The sequence below is a fragment of the Parasteatoda tepidariorum genome, chromosome 7 (genome assembly GCF_043381705.1).
Source record: "Parasteatoda tepidariorum isolate YZ-2023 chromosome 7, CAS_Ptep_4.0, whole genome shotgun sequence".
In the NCBI taxonomy this organism is placed as follows: domain Eukaryota; kingdom Metazoa; phylum Arthropoda; class Arachnida; order Araneae; family Theridiidae; genus Parasteatoda; species Parasteatoda tepidariorum.
The window spans coordinates 52,267,505-52,289,543 of record NC_092210.1 but is presented as its reverse complement, the minus strand read 5'-3'; the positions used below and the strand labels follow the sequence as shown (position 1 = coordinate 52,289,543).

The 22,039-nt window shown below is 27.6% G+C and overlaps 2 long non-coding RNA genes across 10 annotated transcripts in view; one reads left to right on the top strand and one right to left on the bottom strand.

Moving 5' to 3' along the window:
• LOC122269977 (uncharacterized) overlaps positions 1-22,039 on the bottom strand; it is a 377,717-nt gene that overhangs the window by 85,968 nt on the left and 269,710 nt on the right. For all 9 annotated transcript variants that reach the window (XR_011637278.1, XR_011637273.1, XR_011637272.1 and 6 more), the window contains one exon: positions 19,238-19,378. This is a non-coding gene — a long non-coding RNA (uncharacterized lncRNA). The remainder of the gene's footprint in view (positions 1-19,237; positions 19,379-22,039) is intronic.
• LOC139426027 (uncharacterized) overlaps positions 1-22,039 on the top strand; it is a 56,984-nt gene that overhangs the window by 11,946 nt on the left and 22,999 nt on the right. The window contains exon 2 of the long non-coding RNA XR_011637281.1: positions 12,461-12,516. This is a non-coding gene — a long non-coding RNA (uncharacterized lncRNA). The remainder of the gene's footprint in view (positions 1-12,460; positions 12,517-22,039) is intronic.

The window sequence follows — 22,039 nt, the reverse complement described above, 5'->3', positions numbered from 1 at the left end:
TATTTGCCTTACGGCTAATGGCAGATATTCCGTCTTCTTCTTCATTAAAAGAATTTGAAAATTTCAAATTTGTAATATTCAAGTATTTTTCATTCATTCAGACATTTTATATTTACATCACCATCTGTTGAGCACTTTTTGAACTAAACTCTGAAGTTTTGGGTGGAAAATGTATGCCCTGTCACATGATTTTACTCCAATAATAATTTTTTTTTTAAAAAATCTTCACCATTTAGCTGTTGTAAATTTTTGAAAACTGTCAGTTTATTTTAGGACGCCTTGTTATAGTTAAATTATAATTGAATTGAATATAATGTAACAGCAAGTCTTTACTGTGATACTCAACCTTTTGCAGTCCTTGTGATTTCATCTTTTTATAAGCAAAATTTGACAAAAAGTTTCTTTGGAAACACTGAAATTCAAGCAAATCTTTTCTAGTAATGCACTGAAAACTTCTCAGTATGTTTTTCTCGCTATCAGAATGAGATATCCTTTAAAAAAAAACTCCAAAATTATGTCTATAAATTCAAATTTCATCCCACAGCCTGTTTGGACTTATGCTTGTTGAACATAAGCACCATTTATTTTCCTAATCTACCATCAGGTCTTTGATCTAATGCTTAGAGAGACAGTCCTACCAATTACTGAACGTAAAGACCACTTACCTTATCATCGTAACTAGAGCTAAGCAAAAACAAAATTTGACATCCAATAAAAAATCTTTGAAGTTTGCTGTAGCTCTTATCCTATAGACCTGGATTTTATTTTGGCCGCGTGGCCGGGCAAGCGAATCCATTGCGAATTTTATTTATTTAGGTTCTGCGCCCTGTAATATAGTCACAAAATATTCAGATGGCGTTCCATTCTTCCATTTACCGGGATAATAAATAAGATGAAGGGAGTTATTTGTTTTTCTTGATTATGATGTCCAATCATCATATTGTAGAAGTTTGTGTTTTGTGACAAGAGTTAAATGCGTGCATAAAAGACCCGGGGGAGTTCGCGATAGGTTATGTAGGTATAATTGTCTGAGTAACATAACACAAATTGTTGTAAATTAAAATATTAAAAGTAGAATTATTCAGCCAATACATTTAGAATTTAGCGAATTTTATTAGTTCATTTTTTTAGTATTCAACGCTTCAAGAATATATAAGTGTTAAGTTTCTATTTGAATTTATAAGAGAATTTAACTACGCCATATTGATTTTTATTTAAAAATTTCAATGTTTAAAATTTTTTTTCAATAAACGCAGTTTTTTTTTATTAATAAAAATGAAAAATATGGCTTTACTTTGTTACTTTTCTTAGAGATAAGGCACATAACATTTTAGAAATTCTTTTTAATAAAAATAAATAAATAAATAACTATCTAACTAGCGAACTAAATAAATAAACAAGTAAATAAATAAGCAAATAACTAACTAACTAAATAAATAAAAACTATGATACTAGAAGTCAAATGTAATGGGTACTATAAAATACTGTACGTATTTTTGTTTTTAAATTTTTGAAAAACATTTCTATTTTCGTTAAATAATGAAAACGAATTTTAACGTTTAATAAATAGTACTTACATATAAATTAAGCAGGGATGGGCCTTTAGTTTCAAAGCCTTGAAACTAAAAGACTTATGAAATAAAATTAGCTAACTGGAAGATAGAACTGCAGAATTACATTGCATTAGTTTTAAAAGAGAAAAAAAAACTTGGATAGCTAAATTCTTAGAATATATCATGTGCTATACATCCCACCTTAGTTATGCGACGACCTATTTATTATGCTTTGAACTATATTGCAGAATAGAGAAAATATCAATCATTAGTTTATTTGCAAGAATTAAACAAGGATGATTGAATTAAAAGCATATCTAACATTTATCTTAAAGCACATCTCTCTGACAATTCTGAAATTAGGAATTATGCTTACTTATTATAGAAATAATCTACTTTTAAATTATTTTCATAATTTAAATTTTGTAAACTATGAAATTTCAATAAATTAATATTGAAAAACCATATAAACGATAAAAGCCTTCGTTTTTTCTATTTATCATTCTGAGATATATTTATTTGTTTTGCTTCAGTCTTTCAATATCCAATTTATCTTGTGCACTGACCGTCAACACAATCTTATTTATTATTCTGATAACGCCCTCATCATTTCACATTTCGGCGAGCATGCAAAGTTAAAGAACATGCACTTCAATTATTAAGTATTATGTAAATATTACGAGAGCAATAAAAACATTTTAGGTTGAACGAATCGTCTCATCTAAATTTTGCGAAACTCAAATTTTCCTTCCTATACCTATTTTATTTTACAATTCCTTATACGTTTAGAAAATGTTTTTAAAATTGATTCATAATCTGATTTCACTGCATACAAAAGTATTAGTTTTAAATAATTTATAATAGTTAATAATTTCTGACTTTTAATTTTTTAAAAGAAGAATTCTTAGAAGAATATTTTGTCAATTTGGAGAAAGACAGGTGGGGAATTTGTTCTATCACGAAGTCTATAAGAAATGCAAACAACCAAATATTGCCAGAGTCATCAAATTTTATCGTATAGTTGTGGTGGCTATACGATAAGATTTTTTGAAGTATTCCGCCGACTACGGAATACAAAACTCAATTCGGCACCAGGATCGCATTGATCACAGTGTGGACGAAAAATATCTTCAGTGGTAAGCGGATCATGGGCTTGTCATCAGGCTATCCATGGAGGTTTTCGTGGTTTTCCCCTATATGTAACGCACAAGCGGATTAGTTTCAGCAAAAAGTCCTCCACGAAGGCACACTTCTCCCAATACTTGATCCAGGAATTATCTTGTCTACTAGATTAAGTTCAAAATTGCAAGGCCATGGAGTTGAATATTAGTAGTCGCAAACTCAAAATTGAGTCGACTGTTCAACAACGGTGAATAAAATAAAATAAAATTTTATCGTATGATAAAAATTTTATTTTATTTATGAATGCTCTATCCCCTGAAGCGAATGACTCAGAAAGTAGAGCATTCGCTTCTCAATGAGGTGACCTAGGTTTGAATTCCAGCTGTGGTTGGTTGATACGAGTTCTGCTCCCAGCTCACACTGACCACAGTGCTGACTTAAAATATCCTCAGTGGTATCCTCAGTGGACAGATCATGGGTTAGAATCCCCTTGTTGGTCCAGGAGTCCCCTTGTTGGTCATCATGTCTTCTGGGTCGGGTTCAAAATTAGAAGGCTGCGGTGTTGAACATTGATAGTCATAAACTCAGAATTGGGTCTGCTGTTCAACGCCGGACATAAAATCAAATCTTATCGCAACATATTTATACTATCATATTTTATTAAATGCCATATTTTTAGGTGTCACAAATCGAACCCTATTAAAAAATCAGCTTTGCAAATATGCATGGTAAGAGATAAACCTTGCACAAGATTAATGGATTGCGTAGAATGCAGACATTAAGACAAAGATCAATCATTGGCCACAACGTGGTCTTATGGGGTCCGTTGGAGTAAGCCTACTGGAATGGCATTGGCCTGTAATAAGCTGTAGAGCATTTGAAGAAGAAGAACTTCCTGACAAAGAGGTAATAACCTTTTTTTTAGATAGTGGACAACAAACTCTACAAATATATCTTTTGAAAGTTAACATAATTAACCAGATTGTGATTGTAAAAATCCTGTGTGTTTTATTTCGATTTCAAACTAATATGCGTAGATAATATGAACAAATAATCAAAATAAAAACTAAATAATAACAATTTTTATGTAAATAAGTTTAAACAGATTTAGATACAACATTGTACGAGCAATTTTTTACGACACAATTATAATTATATAAACTTATAAAATATTGTTCTTAAGTTATAGTTTGAATTGAATTTTAAAATTATTATTTTTTTTTAAATTGATTTTCGATTTTTAGAAATTTTCATTTCTTTTTTTCCTATTTTAGTTGTACAAGAACAGAAGAAACGTTTGTTTCTTATATATTAATGTTTAAAGCTTGTTTATTTTGTGATAAACAAGCTTTATACATTAAAAAAAAACATAAAAACAAAAAAAAACGTGTACATGTGTTAGACTACAATTTCTTTCTTTCAAACAAATACAAGGTACATATTAATAGTTTCTAAAAGGTTTTTGAATTTATAAAATAAAGAGTTAAAAAGTTCTGTTTTTTTTTATTATTTATTTATTTATTTAGTTTTTTTTTTTTTTTTTTTTTTTTTTTTTTTTTTTTTTTTTTTTTTTTTTTGCTTTCAAAATAAATTTTTGTTCAACGTTTAACTGATTTTGACGACTATTTATGAAAATCATTCAGGTCTTATGTGATATCATAGGCGTTACGTAATATATCATTTATCTATTACTTATGGTCTGTTTGTTTTGTTTACCTAGACTATGTACGCCACCCTCCTCATGAAACATTAAGCCTGCTTTTTAACGCCTTTTTCTAATCTGTTGTCTTTTCAAATCTCAAAAATTCAATATTTTTAAAGTTTTTTTAACGGTCACTCGAACAAGAAAACAGGTCTTAAGTGTTTTAAATGTAAGTTTCTTATGTGTTTCAGATTTTTTTAAATTAATGTTTAAATCTGCTTTAGAAAGCCATTTAATATTTTCCATGAATTAATTGAGAGTGTCACTATGGCAACCGTTACTATGAAGACCGTTTAATTAATTCCTGGTATAGCTAATGGGTTAATGAAATAAGGAAAGAGAGAAAGGATATCAATGATTCAACGAATCATTAAATGGGTGAATCAGTTTAAAAAATAAGTACTTTTTTGAGGAAGAAAAATTATAATTTGTGGTACGATAGTCAATTGCAAACAGTTGACTACCGTACCACAATTTCTCTTTTTTTCCTTTTGACAAAAAAATGTAAGAACAAATTCGAATAATAATAATGATTACAATAATAATAGTTTATTAAATGCATTAATCTTTATTTCAATAATGTATGGATGAAATAAAGCCTAATTTTAATTACAAATGGCTCATTCTAAAGAAAAGGATTTAAATTTCATTTATTCCTTTCAAGAAGAATTGTTTTATTTTTATTTCTACTTTTGATATGCAAAAGTAGATAATTATACAATCTAATAGATTAATAACAACATCTTTAACATAATTATAGATATTACATAAATTAGTTTATGCATTTTTTCTTATAAATACGACAATGCTGATATATTAAGTTCAAAAATAGCCGCAGATGGCGCGGTGATCAGAAAGATGTCACTTAAGAATGAAACGAAGCATTTCGCAAACAAAGGAGGGAATGATGCATTTAATTTTTAAAACTCTCCTCGAAGTCCCAGAATCTCACGGCATAACAAAAGAATCCAAAATATTAATAAGAATATAAATATCGAAAAAGAAATAAAAAGTTCAGCGAGGACGACATGGAAGAAGAGAGATTTCCTGATTTGGAATAGACTATTACGGTGATTAAGGTGGCAACACAGGAAATCTCATGCAGTCACCGTGTTTCCTTGACAACGGCGTCTGTGATCCACTCCACGAAATGTTTCTCAAATGGAACACTTTTATCTTTGCACAGGTGTCTGATTAATTTAGAGAGGACGAAACGGGTGATTACTAGAGGGTGGACTACGAAATTAACAAGTGTGTAAGGGGTCACCATTTCTTTAGAACTAATACAATAATCATTACTTTGTTCGTTGGAATATCATGGTTTGGAATACTGATAAACCTTTTGGAATATCAACTCTTCCAAACAGTTTCAATGCTGAAAAACTTAACCGCCAATTAGATTTATAAGAAATTTTATTTATATGAAACCATGCATGTTGGGATTCAATGGCTAATATAAAAATTTCATCAGAGGAAAAAAAAAGAATTCAAATTGTTACAAAAATATTTCAGAAATCTTAGAAACATATCGTAGAGAGAGAAATATCTAAGAAAATATCTTAAAGTAACTATCGACACAAAATTTCATTTTATAAATTAAAATATTTATACCAGGAATTATAAATTATAAAATAAGCTACACTGTAAAAAATTTTGGGGCATAGCTGTAGCCATTTTTGATGTTGAATCAAGCAATATACATTTTTAAATACAGAGCTGTAGTTTTCTTGCAAAATAATTACATAAACTTGACATAAAAACAATAGTTTGAAATAATTAGTACAAATAAATTATTAAAAATGTGCTTGTTTTTCTTGAATGAAATGTAATGTGCATGAAAATGTGTGGTCAGTAAACAGACAATTAAAAAATTAATAAATAAATAACTAAAACTATAACAGTAAAAAAGTAAATAAAAAATGTGACTACAAGCACTGACATTTTTTTTTAGTTTAGTTCACCAAAAATGGTGAAAACTATAGTTCAAAATTTTTAGGATATATGTGTATACGTATATTATAAATCAATAATTTTAGTCGCATAATTACACTATGATGTAATACCTTACCGAATCTGGTGCTGAAAAACTAAAAAAAAATTTTTTTATATATTTTTTTTAGGTTAATAGCTAATTCAGCGTTCATGCATACTTTGAAGGGTACAGTTAAATCTAAATTCGAAGAAGCGAGAAATTTGAGCATCAAGATAAAATGCATTTACTCCAAGAATTCACTAATTTTCGCCAATTTTAGAGTTAGTTGATCGATTTTGTTGTTTACCATCGAGCAGAGAAGGTGAAAGTTTGATTTCTCCTCGCACGATGTTGAACATTTCATGGAAGTAAACAGTTATAAAAATGCATGCATGTATGTTTTAGTTGTATTATAAAGGTAATTATTTTCTCAAGAGAAGATTTACATATATCCGTCAATTTTATTAAATAATTTCCTAATATTTAATTATTATTCGGTTCAGTTTAGTTCAGTCTCGTTCGTATTTATATTAGTATTCTAATTGTGCTGCATGTTAACAAATTTCATTTTAAGAAATATTGTATGGATGCACCCGAAATTAATGATTCTTCCTCTTACTGTATCGTAAAAATAGCTTTACTGACTCTTATGTGTATCCTATCTTACTCTAAATATAAATTTTAATATTAGTGAACAACAAAAATGGTGGCTGCTACTTACCCCAATTCGGTGTCAAGTAGTTGCCACCATTTTTGGTATTGTGATGTACTAAAAATTTTTACAAAATAGAAATTTTTACAGCAACTCAGAAAATGTAATGACAAACTTTAAAAGGGGAACTAGCACCTATAGTTAAATGGGGATTAGAAGGGGAACTATCCTCAGTAGAGCTATGTGCACCAAAAGATGCAGTTTCAGTCTGTTGCCGAATTTAAGGCTAGCATCAATGAAACCTAGCATAGTAATGAGGCAACTGTTCTCCAGTTACTAGCGAATGGTAAGAAACATCGCATATTTCAAGTCATATAAATGTGGCGTCTATTTTGGCTATAATAAGCAGTGGCCTTATTTCGATGGGGCACTTTTCACCTCTTATATTGTCTTGTCCAGGTGGAGAAGGGTAAGAATCGACTTACTTAATAAATACATGTTTGATCCACCTTGGCTTTCCTAGCGTGTCCAATTATGGCGCAAAATCAAGTTGGCTTTATTTAAGTGGGACGCACATTATGTATATAATGTGACAGTGAATCGAGTATTCTATATTACCTACTGCAGTGGTCTCCAAAGTTTTTAGGTTAGGTTCACGCTTACCTCTCAAGCAAAGCACGCTTAACTCTTACAGCAAAGTCTTAGTCAGCAAAGGCGTTATTAAAATTGGAAGAGGCCATGTCTCCCTTTATCTTTAGAAACTTAAGAAAAAACTGTTAGAACTTAGAAGAAAAACTGTTGCTTTTTGAAATTTTTAGCATTTTTCACGCCATTAAAACACTCTTCCACCTTTTTGGCAAAATATTATGATTATTTTGTCTCATTTGCTCGTTAACTAGGTCATCTTATCTATATATCTTAGGTTTGAAATTCATGCAACTTATTGTAATGGAACAGATCAGCCGGTGAGATATGTATAGCATATGCGTAGGAACTAGGGCTGTTTGTATTCCGGTAACTTAGGAGTGTTCTCCTGGCCAAACTATTGGGAACCCCTATATTTTGGGAGTCAAAAATCCGAATCCGTCAAAAAAAAAAAAAAAAAAAATAAAAANTGTAAAAAAAAAAAATTATTTTTCTTCAGAGAAAGTACGTTTTTGTGTCTGATTTCGTAACTTAAAATATCGTCGGCACTTATTAATTAGTATATTTGAGGTCACCTTCTCGAGTCATTAAGAATGGATCCTAGAATGTGAAGGTCCGATCATTAGATCAATAGTTATTCAGGGTAGTCCGTTTTTTTTGGGCGCACTGTACATTAGGAAAAAGATATAATCAAAATATATCGCGAAATACTTGCTTTGATACTGCAGGCAGTTTGTTTTGGCCAGTGAGTCGTATTATATTGATCTACAGGTTTATCTTCAAGAAATTAAATAACATTTTCAAAACTGACTCTCATAATTTCCGAAGCTTTACGAAACCACATTACATTTTCGTCATTGAAATTATTATGGCTCAAACTAGAATCCCTGTATTTAACACAGATAAAGAATTACTACATCTTCAAAATTATTCAATGACCCATGTGAGTTAAAATGGTCATACAAATTGCTCTAGTTCGTTATTACAAAACTGATAGAATTTTCTCTTAAAACACATATCTTTACAATTTGAGATTTTTTTCCTATTCAGTTAGACATACTAAAAAAATAGATTTCACTTATTTGTAAAATTGCTTTTATTAGTAAAAATATTCTATGCAACTTTGTCAATAAGCAATAGTTCATAATTCCAGTGAAAATTAATTCCTGATAGATTTTGTCTTTTTTAACATCACTAAATGTCAACATTTCTAATTTCAGAACCCTTAAAGTGAAATTTAACTTTTAATTATTACATATTTTACATAATAATTTGATATTAATTTTTAAACTCTACACAACTTGTTCAGGTTTAGAACTTCAAGGTAAAATGTAGAAAAAGAAAATAATTTTTAACGAAATGATTTTGACTTCCTGTGAAAATTGTTATTTTTTTCCTGCTTGCGATATACTAATTGAAAACTTTTCCCAGTACTAAATTTTTCGGGTATCAAATGCAAACAAAAAAACTACATTAAAAAAATGTTTATAAATTCTTGAATATTTCTTTTTGATATTAGATCTTCCCTCATGAGGTGAAAATCAACATGGGGAAGAAGTATTCAAATTGAAACTTTTCAGATTTTTTTGTAAACAAAAAAATTCTGCCGCAAATTTGCTTGAACGGTACTAAACTGAATTGATTTATTTAGAACAGTTTTAATTTCATAGAAAAAGTAATTTGGGGGAATAATAATCAAAATGAAAACCTTCACGAGTAGATATTCTCTTAGAATAAAAAGTCTTTATTTACCAATTACTTTTAAAATATTTATTGTAAAATTTCATATTCTGTATTTATAATGAGTATAAAATTTTTATTATTGGCTTCAAATTGTTTTATCACGAATAAAATAATATTTTTTTTTATAATTCAAAAAACTAAAAGAATTAAAAAACAAGCAGAGCAAAATATTTTTCGGAACTAATAATAGCATTTCTTTGAAAATAAAAGCAGAAGCATATAAAACCATTTTAAATTCTAAGGCTAGGAATAAAACAAGAAAGATTTCTTATGCAATCTTTGAAAAGCACCGAATTTTTAACAATAAATGAAAATTATTTAAATTTTTTAAAATCAAAAATATAAAAGAATCGTACAAGAGCAGTTAGTTTTTAATTTTAAAAAAACTGCATGAAAAAAAAATCAAAAGTCTGTTTCCTGTATCTAATAAGGTAATAAATATTTTTCACCTGCTAAGCATAGCTGCATTATTTTTATCTTAAAAACATAGGGCGATATAATCTTAACTAATTTAGAATTTCATTTCGTATATTCGTAGAAATATCAAATATAATTAAGCTCATTTATTATACGTTCTCACGTCTTCGTTAAAGTGTCATTATTTTCACTTGTTAACTGCAAAAATAAATAGTTTTTCTAAGGCGACAACGGGATAAATATTCGATTCAAAAGATGCGTACAACATTACTGTTTCCTGTCTTAATTAAACATTATCCACGGTTTTTAATTTCCAATAGTCTTATTCTTATGGAAAAAAGGATAATTAAAAGACATCCGGTGAAAGAAATTAACTACGTGATTTGGAGGAAATATCTGTTCTTCTTGCTTATAAATACACATTTAGATGTCCATAAGTCGATGTCGATATCTGTTTTCCTTCACTGCATTCCTACAGGATGCCCCGTCACCATCCGATGACGGAGAACCTTGGACGACCAAGCTTGGTCGACCAAGGATTCGACCAAGGAATAGCGGGTCTAGCTGTGGGAAAAAACGGAGCACGACTTCGCTTGGTTTGATGTCATTACAAAATATATCGGATAACTCGACTTTTTATGACGTATTTAGGTATTCATCGATGTTATCCAGACAGACATGTGACCCTGGGATCTTCTTAAGGGAAACTGATAGTTCTCGGTATTTGAGTTCTTGGCGATTATTTTAGAAGTTATGTTGTTTTATATAATCAAGCTGAAAATCTATTTTCAGAAAAGTTTCTTTTCGGAATTAAAATAAAATATAAAAAATTTTTCATACCCTGATTAACATATCATTTTTTTTAAAAAAAGAATCATTTTGTTTTTATTTTTATTGCAAAACTGAATTAAACGATGTTCTGTTGCATTTCTCATTGCTCAAGTTAGCCATTATTGGGTTTTTCAATTTACGATATTCTGTAACTTAAATTGAAATTCGTTTTTTTAACAATGCTTTACTTTATCAATTATCAATTCTAAGTTTTATCAATTTAAAGTTTCAACCTACTTTTACTTAAAATTTTTTTATGAGTTTTCATCAATTATAAGTTTTATCAATTTTATTTTTTCTCCCTTATGGAATAGCTCACTTTCAACTTACCAAGTTATCAAGTTCGTGCCTCTCACTGGGGTAATTGAAATTGAATAGTTTAAAAATAAGAAAAAAATTAAACATGTGAGCAATATTTCTCAAATTATTTTTTAAAAAAAGCAAAAAAATTTACATATAATTGTAAAACTCGCTTATCCAAAGACAATTTCTGGAAAAAAAATTGTTTTTACAAACTATTTACTATTTCTTATGCTATTAAAATTATTTACTGTTTCTTACGTTATTAATTTCTTATGTTCAATTTTTTCTTCAAATTGGTCAGACAACGTATGAATTTTAAGGTATAAATTTTTTTATCTTAATTTAATCTGCGAGATTTTAAATGATAAAATACAAGATTTGAATGCAATTTGCTGAATAGTTTCTGAGTAGTAAAATTTAAAAAAGTCGTATTTTTAAATTTTTTTGGAAAATTACTTTCAAATTACGAAATTTGTCATCAAATTTTGAAATCATGAAAATTATTAATGATATAAAACATATGACGGTATTAAAATGGTATGAAAATTCAATGCAATATTTTTATGAACATCATTAAATAAAATAATAAAAGATAACGAAGAAGTTTTACAAATTATTTTTCTAAAGGAATATTTGAAAAAACAAGTTTTATAATCGTGTGCAAAAGGTTTTGTTTTAAACAGTTTCAGAGACATTGTGAAATACGCAGAAAATACGAAAAACATCACGGAGTTTAGATTTAGGTTGTTCTCCAGACTAAAATATTATAATTATTTTTTCCAGATTGCTGCCATCTCCCGTATTATAAGAGTCAGGAATCCTGATTCGGCGAAAAAAATGGTACGCTTATTCAGAGAAAGTACATAAAATAAGTATTCTGAGAAAATAAAAAATATATAGTCAATGACGTAAACTTCTTTACTGACAGTATTTTTNAAATTATTTCCTATTTCTTATGCTATTAAAATTATTTACTGTTTCTTACGTTATTAATTTCTTATGTTCAATTTTCTCTTTAAATTGGTCGGACAACGTATGAATTTTAAGGTATAAAATTTTTTATCTCAATTTAATCTGTGGGATTTTAAATGATAAAATACAAGATTTGAATGCAATTTGCTAAATAGTTTCTGAGTAGTGAAACTTTCAAAAAGTCGTATTTTTAAATTTTTTTTTCTCAGGGAATATTGGAAAATTACTTTCGAATTTCGAGATTTGTCATCAAATTTTGAAATCATGAAAATTATTAATGATATAAAATATATGACGGTATTAAAATGGTATAAAAATTCAATGCAATGTTTTTATGAACATCATTAAATTAAATAATAAAAGATAATGAAGAATTTTTAAAAATTATTTTTCTGAAGGAATATTTGAAATTTTTTTTTTATAACCGTGTAAAATGTTTTGGTTTAAACAGTATCAGAGACATTGTGAAATACGCAGAAAATACGATAAACATCACGTTTAGATTTATATTGCTCTCCAGACTGAACTATTAAAATTATTTTTTCCAGATTGCTGCCATCTCCCGTATTATAAGAGTCAAGAATCCTGATCCGGCGAAAAAATGGTACGTTTATTCAGAGAAAGTACATAAAATATAGTACATGAAATAAGTATTCTGAGAAGACAAAAAATATATAGTCAATGACGTAAACTTCTTTACTGACAGTATTTTTTAACAACGAGTTCGACAATTTCCAGAAATTTCACCTGCTTAAATTATAAATTTTAAAGTGCATGTGATTCTCTGCATATTAAGTTGTATTTTCTTATATGAAAATTATTTTTTACACCTTGGTGGCATAATCGAATATCGCCTTAAATATTGTCACACATTAAATAATCGAGAATTGTTAACGCAATTAATGTGAAAATAAATTAAAAGTAAAGATAAATGCTTCAAATTTTAAGAAAAAGAAGTATGATGAGATTATCGAGTTTGTTAAAGTCACAAGTACGAAAAAAAACTGCTTCTTGGAAACGTCATTTATTGCAAAGAAAGACATTTTGACGAATTGTGTATCATTCCAAAACTAGTTGCACTTTTTCACAAATTAACAATTGGTAAAATTGCGAAAAAAAAATATATTTCAATGATTTTATAAATTATTTATAAATTATTATTTTATAAATTATTTATTTATAAATTATTTATTTATAAATTATTTATTTATAAATTTGATAATTATAAATTATTAATTTATTTATAAATTTGATAATTGTAAAATATAAATTTATTTATAAATTTTAAATTATGATTATAAAAACAATTTTACGGACTTTTTTAATTTCATAAATTAAATAATTTCTACTTCTCGTGTTTGTCTATAAAGTGATTAAATACTGTTCGAGTTTTAGTTTTCCAAAAACTGGTGATATTTTTTTGCTTTGAAAAGTAACCGAATAAGTATTGATAATACAATGGACACTTAAAAAAATATTTCAAAATTTCGCATTGAGGAATTTTTCATTTGATGGAATAAATGTTTTTCACTGGGATTCATCATTAAAATAGTTATATACGATTGTAATTTCAGTTATAAATTTTTCTAAGAATGCAAGGTTAAAAATTTTTCTTTGCTTTGGTACAAAATTAACCTGGTATGTAATGATACAATGGACACTTAAAAATTTATTGATATTTCGAGAAACTAATAATAATTAATTGTTAGTTTAAACTATTATTAGCTTAACTCAGCTTTTCCCATAATTTGTTGCTATTATCTCTTTCTTTCTTTTATTTTGAATGGGCACTTTTTATCTTCTGATTAATTTCATATGAACTTCCTCTTATTTTTTTTTACCACCTTTTTCACATTCCATGCCGATTCCATAAAATCCAGACTGAATCAGCAATCACCCAGAGGTGTGTCATTCCTTTTTATTCATTATTTCTTTCAGACTAGTGACGTAAAAAAAAATGTTCTATTTCACAATATTATTGGTCATTTCTCTTCACTTTGTGAAATATATACATGGATTGTAAAGATGAACTCTGAAATTAATCTTCGGTTTAATGTTTCTTAAATGACAATGTCATTCCAGAAACATATCAGAAAACATTAAAACTGTCACGAAAGGTGAAGTAAAAGTGACAAGACGACTCGCAAATTCCTTTCCACGCATAAAAAAAGACATTTTCACCTTTTAGCAAAGCGTGAAAATCAACCCTTCCGAAGAACAAACCGTCTCGATTTTCGAATAGGACACCGCCCGTACAAATTCGCGAAAATAAGTCACAAATGTGACAAAATGTAACGAGGCATCGCTATATCACTCTTTTCTCATTCGTAATAAGACGTCCAAGTATTATGGAAATAATAATTGTAATAATAATAATACGGAGAATTGAAGCCTTGAACCTGAGGAAGAACGTTCTGCCGCATCGTTGGTCAAGAGAAACCGCTGCAAGAAAAACGAATGATTTTCTGTCTGTTCCACTTCGATAGCTACCTGAATTCTTCGTCATCTTTCACTTTCTGGAAGTTTAGAACTCTAATTAAAGTAATATGTGTCACAAAAGAACGTATTTGGATGTTCTGTCGATTGAAGATGATGCTGTAAATATCACCGGAAACCAGACGACAATTGATGAAATTCTTTCGGAGTTCGACGAAAAATGGATTGGTAATAATAGATTACTTCCGCTTATAGAAAATTTTGGTCCTTTCTTAATTGCTTATTTTACGACTTCCAAAGATTTTTAGTTTTGATCTGTGTCCAATATTTGATTTCTTTCTTTTTTCGAGATGGTTAAAAGGATGCTATACCACGGACGAAATCCTTCATGGCGAATCCTCTTACATCTACAGAAGTAATTTTAAATATATAGAAAAAGTGAGTTCATTTAAACCTAAAGTAAACCATGAATGTCAAATGCAAATTTTTTTTTATAAATATCAAAATCCGAATAAATTATTCCGGGATTTTTTAGGATTACGCAGAGAGGAAGATATCATGTATTAATATGCTTACATTTTTATATTTTGAAGAAAAAAAAATTTTAGCATTTAAAATTTTATGGTTGAGGTTTGCCTGAACTAACTTTCTTCTAAACTTTAAATTTTAAAATACCAATGGTCTAGATTCTGGAAGAAGAATTTGCCACGAAAAGTTTCTTCCGTGTTATAACGACTTCTTAAGATCAGCGACGTTCCTAGAGCATTTGGACAGAATTTCTGAATTTTTGTGTCTTCGTGAGTATCTAAAATATATTCGATGTGTAATTAAATTCTAAAAATATAAAATATATTTAGTTGACTTTTAAATTATTTTAATTTGTCTTAAAAATAAAATCGAGAATTGTTGTTTATGGCCACTCTGGTATATTGGGAAACGGAAAATAAGTATGCAGTAGAGCGTCGATTATCTGGACCAATCAGGAAGAAAATCGATCCGGATAACGAAAACTTTACAAAACGGATAATCGGACAAGTTTACAAAAATAGGCTATGGGAACATTTTTAAGTAACTTCTCTTCACACTTTTTCAAGTTTTAGAATTAGCAATTGTTAAAGAGCCTATGTTATTTTACAAAAGACGTGTTTAAAAGATTTAATTTTTTTTAGAAATTTTATTAGAAATCTGTTCCCTTATTAGAAACTACTTGAAATTGGGCGAAAAGAATGTGATTTTTTCAAGGTCACCGAAGGACAAGAGAAGTCATTTGCTCTTGAAGAAGGTGGTAAAAACACATGGTTCTTGAACGATCCGGATAATTTGGCAATCCGGTAAACCTGCGTTCATATTATCTGTGCACTAGCTTTACTGTATTTGCTTAGTTAAATAAGCAAATAAATTAGAAATTATTGACAATAAGAAATACGAAAAACTTTTGAAAGATAATTAGCTTACAAAAAACTTATGAAAGAAAGGGGTGACAAGTACAAAGTGTCGGTTAAAGCCACACAGACGAAATGCTTCGAATAAACACAATCTTAGTAGTTAATAATTCTCCAGGATATTTTCTTTAGAACAATTTTCTCCCATTTGTTTGTCCTCTTTTTAAAATAAAAAGAATAAGAATCTACAAACGCTGCAATATTCTGTAATGCCCTCTGACGTGCTGAAGAGTGCGTTTTAGTACGTCGGATTACAGCATTGGAAAACTTCAGAATTTGAACACTTACTTTTAAAAAGTAAGTGTTCAAAAGTAAGTTAATTCAGAACTGGTCAAAAGTATTGAAAATCTTGCGGCCTTGCGGAATTTTGTTTCTAATGTAAATTTGTAAATTTTTCTCCTTTTGTTTTTTACTTACAACTGTAAGCCTCATGCTATACTTTGTGGTGCATGAGGAGTTTTAAGTCGTTTAAATAAAATAAAAATANTAATTCATTGTGGGACCGATTTCCTTACAAAACTTGCATGAACAATCGGAATATAATTAAATTAATAAATAATAAATTATTGTGGGACCTATTTCCTAACAAAACTTGAATGATCAATCGGAATATAATTAAATTAATAAATAATAATTCATTGTGGGACCGATTTCCTTACAAAACTTGCATGAACAATCGGAATATAATTAAATTAATAAATAATAAATTATTGTGGGACCTATTTCCTAACAAAACTTGAATGATCAATCGGAATATAATTAAATTAATAAATAATAATTCATTGTGGGACCGATTTCCTTACAAAACTTGCATGAACAATCGGAATATAATTAAATTAATAAATAATAAATTATTGTGGGACCTATTTCCTAACAAAACTTGAATGATCAATCGGAATATAATTAAATTAATAAATAATAATTCATTGTGGGACCGATTTCCTTACAAAACTTGCATGAACAATCGGAATATAATTAAATTAATAAATAATAAATTATTGTGGGACCTATTTCCTAACAAAACTTGAATGATCAATCGGAATATAATTAAATTAATAAATAATAATTCATTGTGGGACCGATTTCCTTACAAAACTTGCATGAACAATCGGAATATAATTAAATTAATAAATAATAATTTATTGTGGGACCGATTTCTTTACAAAACTTACATGGACAATCGGAATATAATTAAATTAATAAATAATAAATTATTGTGGGTCAGATCCTTACAAAATTTGCATGAACAATCGGAATGTAATTAAATTAACAAATAATAATTTATTGTGGGACAGATTTCCTGACAAAACTTGAGTGATCAATCGGAATATAATTAAATTAATAAATAATAAATTATTGTGGCACTGATTTCCTTACAAAACTTGCAAGAATAATCGAAGTATAATTAAATTAATAAATAATAATTTTTTGTGTGTGGGACTGATTTCCTTTCAAAACTTGAATGATCAAACGGAATATAATTTAATAAGTTTTTATGAAACATCTTAGACCACTCATTCATCTAGCTTATCTAATTTTTCTTACTTTAATTACTTCTCTGAAAGTTAGAAGGATTAATCAGAATTTTATATGTGTGAATAGGGTGTTCATAAAGTTTATTTGGTTCAGTTATTTGATATATTTAGTTATTTGGTAAAGTTAGTATAATTGGTTTTGTGCTGTAAATACAATTCCCACTCAAAGTTTGAACATTGGAACAATGAGTGATGATATATGAATTTTAACTACTAATTGGGATTTCATGTCATTACATACAGAATTAGACCCAAAACCTTTTTTCTCTGAATAATTTTATTTTTGAATGGAGTAGTTTCAGATTTCTCAAAAGCATGGGACGCAATTTAATTTAATAATTAAAATTTTAGAACAGTGATCGCCAAACTGTCGGTCATTTTTGGTGGATGGGGTTTACACACAAGTTGATAACCGTGATTCCTTCTCTGAACTAATAAATAGAAATATGAAAAAAAAGAAGAAAAAAGTTGGTTGGTTTTTTTTGGTTGGTAACTCACATTAGGATTTAAAATCGGTATGGTACCTTAGAAGATCAGTTTGACGGAAGATCAGTCATTTTGACGATGTTAAAACTGCCACGTGATAGTCACGAGTATGATAAAAATACTTGCTATAAGAACACTTTGGGAGCATGTTTCTTTAAATAAATAATTAGCTTACTACTAGTTACAGAAATAATCAGACAAAAATCATAGTTTGTGATCTCTGGAGAATAATAGATCTAAGCAAAATCCCGTAAAGAACGTGGAAAGTAATATTAGCTATATAATAAATCGCCAGACAATACTATTCTCTCTTCATCAGCGTGATTGGCATCCAGAGCGAAAGCTTCCGGCGAATTATTTCTGCAGCCAAGAGCTCCCCAAGGATTAGCAAAAGTACTCTTGACAAATAACATAGTGAGTGCATCATCCGCACAAATTAGTTATTAGTCTGAATGGGCTTTCTGTACACCCCTTCCCTGCTGAGTTCAAATCAGCTTCCATTCTCTGATTGGCGATAAATGGACGCATTCGCCTCTATTATGTTCTGATTTTACTGATGGATTTTATTTTATTTATTTTTCTTTCTTTCAATGTATCTAAATGGAAAGTGAATCCGATGGTCAATGACATGCACTGATTTACAGGACCAGTTACCCATCCATATTTGACCACTTGTAAATCATTTTTCAAAATACCTTCAAATAAGGCGAAACATAAGGGTATTAAAATCAATTCTAGGTTTCAAAAATTAAATTTCTTAGAAAAAATGTGGTTTCTAAAAGTATTTAAAATTGGAAGATTTCCCTAACAGCAAGGATAAAAATGCTTTTTTAAACTAATTTTGGGAATTATAATAATGAAGATGACGCTATTATTTTTACGAAGATTACTTATTGTTGGAATGATAACATATATTATAATATTACTATGTGATTTTTTTTTCTACTACGTGAATTTTTCAGTGAAAATAACAACATGGAATAAAATGGTTTATTCCAGATAATTCAGTGCCAGATATTAAAACACTGTTGCCTGTTAGATTGATTATTTTTATTAGTTGATTACATTACCTTTTCATTATTTTCTAAATTTTCATCTGCACACTTATGTCTTTAGTATTTTTCCAATGGACCTTCATTTTTAGTACGTTTTCTTTTAAAATTTTCTTCCTATACCTTTCTTAAAAAGCATTTTTACGCATCTCTTTCTGTAATTTTTTTCATAATTACTGAATAGTTTTATGTTGTTGTTTCTTTTTTCAGAACAAGCATAAATAAGTTTAACATAATGCACTTACATTTTGAATGCTTAGCAAATTGAATTTTCTACATTATTTGGGTTAGAGTGCCCTTGGACTCTAGGCTTTCTATATTGGACAGAACAGTATTTGACAGAGAGAATTTGCAATTGCTGGAATGTGTCTTACCTTATCTTCCAGAACCTTCTGTTCCTATCAATAAAGTGTAAAAATTAACTGTTCTAAAGTGATAGAAAACAAACTGACAGCTGTAAAACTTTTCTAAGATGAAGTCTTGTTTGAAGGGCTTCCAGCAAAACTCAGCAGCTCCTGCAATTTTTAAGTAGAGATGAAAAATGAAAAGCATTTCGAATGTACATGTGTAAAGTTATAGGAGTAAACAAAATTTTTTTAATGTACCAATTTTTGCAAGAAAGACGCATTTTTTTTAATATCAAAATTCCCCCGAAAATAAATCACCTGAAAATTGTTTATCGCAATGTTTACCTTTTCCACGAGAAATTAATCCTATAAAATTTTGATCCCAAATCAAATCATATAATTTGAATTGATTTTAGTCCTCAATTAGGCATGAAACCAGAATATATAAAAATTAAAAATTTAACGAAGTATTAAATGTTAAAATATTTGACTGGGTAGAAAAGTAATAAATTTAAAGAAAAAAAAAGATAAAAGTTAAGATTAAGAAATGTATGTTTATCTTTTAAGTATAGTATATTTTTATTTTATGAAGTAGTTTGTTGTAGTTAGTAAAAGTTTGTTTACCTATTGTGCAAAATAACTCTAATAAAACAGCCTTATATTATTCAAGCTAAAGAGTTAAATGGTTTTGGATATGGAGAAAAAACTTGTTTTCTTTATTTTCTTTTAAAACAATTGAAGAATTATTTCATTCATAATATATTATAAAATTTTCATCGACAAATTTTAAAAATTTAAATGTTTAGTAGACCACTTCGAAATTCTCACGATAGATTTCTAGATTGAATAGAAATTTAAAATTGTAATTTCAAGATGAAATTAAAAAAGAAAATTTCAAATTAAAATCTAAATTTAAAATTGATATTTAAAATTAAAATTTTAAATTGAAATTAAAACTGAAATTTAAAATTAATATATATAACTGAAATTTTAAATGAATTAATATTTTAATTAAAATTTATAAATAAAATTAAAATTTTAAATTATATAATATTTAAATTAAAATTTGAAAATTAAATTTAAATTTAAAAATTTAAATTAAAGATTTGATTTTAAAAATTGAAGTTTAAAATTAAAATTTGAAATTTATATTTAAAAATTAACTATGAAATTTCAATCTAAAAGTCAAATTTATAATCACACTTTAAATTCAAATTTTAAAATTAAGATTGAAAATTTAAATTTTAAATTAAAATTTAAGATTAGAATTTAAAATTGAAATTTAAAATTAAACTTAAAAATTACATTTAGCATTAAATTTTAAAATTAGAATTAAAATTTAAAATTGAATTTCAAAATTAAAACTTTAACTTAAAATTTAATTGTAGAAATGAAATTTAAAATTGAAATTTATAGTTTGAAATTGAAAATTGAATTTTTAATACTAGTAAGAAAAAAATGAGTTTCGGTAAAACTTAAGCAATGCAAAGGTGCCTTCACTGGGGAAAAAGTATCCTTCATTTAATACCTAGAATCCTATTAAAAAAAAAGCGAGCTATAAGATCAACTCATGAATTTTGAGGAAAATCATAGACATCAAAAATAGAAATAGTTTGAAGAAAGCTAAGTTTGTTTAATTCCCACAGTCAGACAATGGGAAAAGTTTTCAAAAGCCTAAAATTTTATTGTATTAAATTATTAGGGAAAAAAATTTACCATGAGAAAAGCATTTCATTTTCCTTTTTTTTAAATTTTTGAAACCCAGGTGAAGGTGTTTAAGAAATGACATCCTTAATGCAGTATGCAATAACTCGATTAACGAATAAAAAAATTGTAAGGATAGTTTGTTTTCTTTTATGTTTCGTTTTCAATAACTTTTCGTTTTAGAATGAGAAAAGAAAAAGAAAGCTAAAATTCATATGTTCTTTATTTATAAATTGTTATAGAATTTGCTATTAACTCTACTCCATTTAATAAAAACTTACGTTTAACTTTAAGAACAATTAAAAACTATAATTAATAACAATGTTTTATGTTATTGAATTATTATTAATTAGTAAGTCATTTTAATTAATTAATGATTTTAATTAATTTTTACTAATAATTATTATTATTATTAATAATAATAATAAATTAATTGTTCATTTCTTCCCTCTAAATTCCGAAGATTTTCGCGGCAGTAAGTCAGCTGAAGATGTTTTAACAGCACACGAAATGTGGCATAAAATGGCGATTGAATTCAAAATTAATAAGTCATTTTAATTAATTAATCATTTTATTTCATTTTTATTAATAATTTTTATTATTATAAATAATAATAATTTTTATTTTTATTAATAATAATAATAATAGTTTTTATTATTATTAATAATAATTATACATTAATTGTTCATTTCCATCTGAATTCCGAAGATTTTCGCTACAGTAAGTCTGCTGAAGATGTTTTAAGAGCACAGGAAGTTAAATGTGGCATAAAATGGCGATTGAATTCAAAAATGTCTATTGCCTTAAAGCGTTATTGACCGTGAGCTGTTCGGAGGCCAAGGTTTTTTGAAAAATGAAATCGCAATGATATTGATTATTTAGGAGACATAAATTTTTTCAGTCATAATTTTTTTATTTTTTTACTTCAATGTATTTATTATATTTCTCCTTACAAATGCATATTAAAAATGCTTTTTATGAAAGATTTAGTACTTAATTCATGTTGGCATTTCGTGACTATTTGAAATGAGCTATGAAATTAATCTGATATTTTGGTCTATTAATTACTCAGAAATATTTGTTATATTTCAGTTATATGAATATTATTCTAATATATATATATAT